Genomic DNA, 4,113 nt, shown 5'->3' on the forward strand with positions numbered 1-4,113 from the left:
CAGTGCCCTGAGCGTGCGTGGACTTTTATCGGTAGCATTGAGGTTGTAGCGTATTCACTACCCCTCCATTTCCTCATCTGTATAAGGCATGAGGACTCATCTCTATCTAACTCAATTCAGTTCGGAACTGCGGGCTGTTCATGTAAAGAAAAGCCATCTGATTGTGGTCGGGGAAGAAGACATGACACTTTAACCAGGCTGATTGGTTCTCTTGGAGACTACGGATGTATGACATCTGGAACAAATTGTGGCCTGATCTTTGCTCCTATCACTTCTCATTCAGATCAATACTGGTCTGAATATTCTTTTTTTTTTTTTGGCCACACCGTGCAGTTTGCGGAATCTTAGCTCCCCAACCAGGGATCGAACCCCTGCCCGCTGCAGTGGAAGAGCAGAGTCCTAACCACTGGACTGCCAGGGAAGTCCCAAGTCTGAATATTCTTTAGATTAACTGAAATGAAAAGGAACTGCTTGGTAGCCACCTCCAGTGTGTGCCTACAGACCTGGGATATATCTGCACGCCCCTCTAGAGTTGACCTGCAGTCTGGGGGCATTCTGCACCCCCTCCCTCACTCCCAACGTTTATGTGCGGGGAAATCCTCCTTGGCCAGAAAGTGAAGGCAAGAGACGTCATGAAATGGCAACACTCCACCCACCCGTGGTGAGATGAAGGATGCATGAATGCTGTTGCCTGAAGTGGGCCCGTGTTACCATGGTGATGGAGGCGCGCTGACGCTAAGTGGATGAGCCGCAGCTCCCATGGATTTTAATAGCAGCTGGTCAGTGCCACCGCCTTCCGTGAATTGCTGCCCCCACGTCGCTGCTTGGCCCCGGCTGTCCTGATCTCTGTTGACAAATGGTTGTCTTCATAGTCAAACTAACTGTACTCTAAGTAATGAACATGCTAATTATTCTTCCTTACTCCCAGCACATTTTTCTAACTAACCTGTCACACATGGATAAGTGCAGTGTTTGCATCAGCACGGAGGACACTGGGAGCAGGGGTCCGGGAGGAGAGGGTGTTGGGCCTACAGCCGGGATCTGTGGGCTCTTTCTCGTTCAACTACCTTTACTCACGGTCAGGTGTCCGGAAATATGTTAATTTCTCCTTTCTTTTCTTAAAAAAAAAAATCTCTTTAGGGGCTGAGCGGCCATGGGTCACTTCACTAGCCCCTGAGGGGATTGCCAGATTCGGATGCAGAAGGACCAGGGGCCCCAAGCTCTGAAAACTATTCCAGAAGCAGCATTCGAGGTGGTTAAAACCTCAGAATTTGAAGCTAGACAGGCCTGGGTTTGAATCCTAGGTCAGCCCCTTGCTTGCTGTGGTTTAACCGCTCTGCAGCTCAGTCTCATCTTTTGGGCGATATCGTCTGTCCCCAGAGGGGTGTGTTGAAGAGCACATGCACAAGCCAGGGCCCCAGGACACAGCTGCTCAGGGCTTTGGGTCCAGGATGGGTCTGGTTTGGTGTTGGCCGGACCAGGGCCGGCTCCAGGCCTGGAGACCGTTCTGTTAGGAATTCGGCATCGGGTGCCGGCCACTGCGCCCCGCGCGCGCCCTGCGCGCACCTCCCCCGTGGCCCTGGCCTCCCTCTCTTTTTGTTCCGTCTCAGCAGCTCTCTGTTGAGATGAATGGCATTTCCAGAGGCTTCACCTCTGATAAGTGTTCCTCTGTAGCCGCAGCCAGAATCTTAATGTGCGCGCTGTAATCTAATGGCCATCTCGGCTGACTGTTAAAACGCTCTCCTCCTGGGTGAAGTGGACTCGCTCCACTGGTACGCGCGCCCCGCCCGGGCAGCGTGTCTCTGGGAGCTCAGACGTGGAGGTCCCACCACGGGAAGAGTGACCTTCTTCCCAGGCGCCTTCTCAGCTTTCTAAAGTGGAGCTGGCTGGACATTGCACTCCACGCCTCCGCGCCCCATCCTGCTTGCGGGGCTCCGGGGAACAAGCCGGAGAGGCTTGCTCCTTCCTGCTTTCCTGCGTTCCTGGCACCTGGCAAGATTGCCACAGACGCCCTGGGCTGACCATGTAGGATTCTGCTGATGCTGTTTTCTGTGTGCCTGCAGATCCTGGCGCAAACTCAGACGCCACAGACCTAAACACTGGAGCAAGAAGGAGGTCAGGATGAGCCTTAAAGACATCAGGCTGTAAGATACAGAGAATTCTTTAAAGCTGGGCATTTAAAATCTGGGATATAAGTGGTGAACAGTCACAACATGGCAGCAGATGCATCGGGCACTCCTCACCCCGCCCCTACCCTGCCCAGTCTTTCTTTATGGAACAGTGTCCCTCAACCACGTGACAACTGTGGAAAGCACCAGGTCCTTTCATTTTCCTGCCGTCTGGTGGTCCTAGGAGTAGATATCTGACCAGCCTGGGCCAATGGGATTGTCCTAATAGTTCACTGAGAAGAGTCAGCCCTTTACAGGTGACAGAACTGTAAGACATAAAACTCCAGAGTTGGAGGTGGAGGTATTTTCCACTGTGTGGAGAAAACTGGTCTGCAGAGAGAACATGGCTGCCGAGTTGTGAGAAAGTGGAGAGAGAAGGAGAGAGACTGAGACAGAGATCTCCGTTTGAGGGGCCCAGCCTCATCTCCACTCTTTTCAGTGTTTGGTTGTTCAGTTCCCTGGATTCTTTGAGTCAGTAAATTTCCCTTTTTTGCCCAAGCTAGCTTGAGCTAAGTTTCTATTGTTTGCACCTAGAGTACTTTTCAAGGGGCCTGGCCTTCACTTCTGATGCACTGTCACTAAGACAGCAGAGGTCTTAGAAGGGCTAACACTTTATGGGGACCAGGCCCCTTGTCTACTGGGACCTAAGCGTTCCCTGACACTTACAAATGAGATCTCGTTCAGGTGAATACACAGATCTTGCTAGTGCCCAGCCCCTAACCAATCTTGTAAAGACTCCACACGTTGTGAAGTGCCCCAGGCACCCAGCGGGAGTTCTCAAGAGCATCATGACCAGCCAGGGCTGCCCTTGCTCCTGGTCTCTGTGCATCCAAGCTCCAGACGCTTGGGTCCTCCATGGACCCCCATGGGCCTCTTTCACTCAAGCTGGCCTCAGCTGCTTTAGGTATGAGGCCTGTGTGATCTCTTCCCCGTGCTGGCCTCTCCCACAGCAAGATGCAAATCCTGCTGCCACTAAGTAGAGTGGCCAATGTTCTCTTTCTTTTTACTTTCTTTCTTTTTGTTGTTGTTGTTGTTGTTGTTTCTGGCTGTGTGGCATGAGGGGATCTTAGTTCCCCGACCAGGGATCGAACCCATGCCCCCTGCGTTGGGATCGTGGAATCTTAACCGCTGGACTGCCAGGGAAGTCCCCCAATGTTCTCTTTCAAAGTGAGGTTTTGATAAAAGCTCTTCTTCATCACTGCCAAATAGATGTTGAGCCTGGGATGAAGTTTGCAGAATCTTGCATTTTCTGTGTAACTTCCGAGGGAAGAAAACTGTCCTGTAAGATGCCAGGCCACCACCTACCTCCCTCAGCAGGTTCCCTCTTACACCTTCTCTCGACTCTTATTATGATGCTGTGAAGATTCCAGGGAAGTAGCTCAGGAATTACCTCAGAGAAGCCAGCTGCAGTGGTTAACAGCCCTTCCTGTGTGGAAGTTTTCCTGGGAGACCCCCTTTCTGCTCCTTATCTAAGTTCTTTGGTTTAGTTTTAATTCTCTTGTTGCTTGTTTCCTGTGGAAACAGAGGCATCAGCCGTCCACCTCCTCATCATTCATTCATTCATCCAGGGCTTATTACTTGGCTGCTACTCTGGACCCTGCCCTGTGTCAAGTAGTTATTTTTTTCCTGGGAATTCAAGGAAAGAAAGAATGACAGTACTCTGGACACAGATCTTTTGGGTGCTCAATAAATAAAAAACATGCTTCACTTTTTCTTGCCTTCCTGCCTCTCTCCCGAGCCCTGCTTCTTCTGGCAGGACACGCTGAGCCAGGGTACTTCGGTGGCTATTTAAAAAAAAAAAAAAAGGAAGAAGATGAAGCCCTGTAATTGTGCTGGGACATTTGGAAATTCTAATGATGAAAGGCAGAGTCCAGCCCTCACTTCCCCTTCCTGCACAGTGCAGGCCTGGGGTGCCACAGAGCTGAGCAGTCCTTGCTGGGAGCCT

The sequence above is a fragment of the Mesoplodon densirostris genome, chromosome 17 (assembly GCF_025265405.1).
Source record: "Mesoplodon densirostris isolate mMesDen1 chromosome 17, mMesDen1 primary haplotype, whole genome shotgun sequence".
Classification (NCBI taxonomy): domain Eukaryota; kingdom Metazoa; phylum Chordata; class Mammalia; order Artiodactyla; family Ziphiidae; genus Mesoplodon; species Mesoplodon densirostris.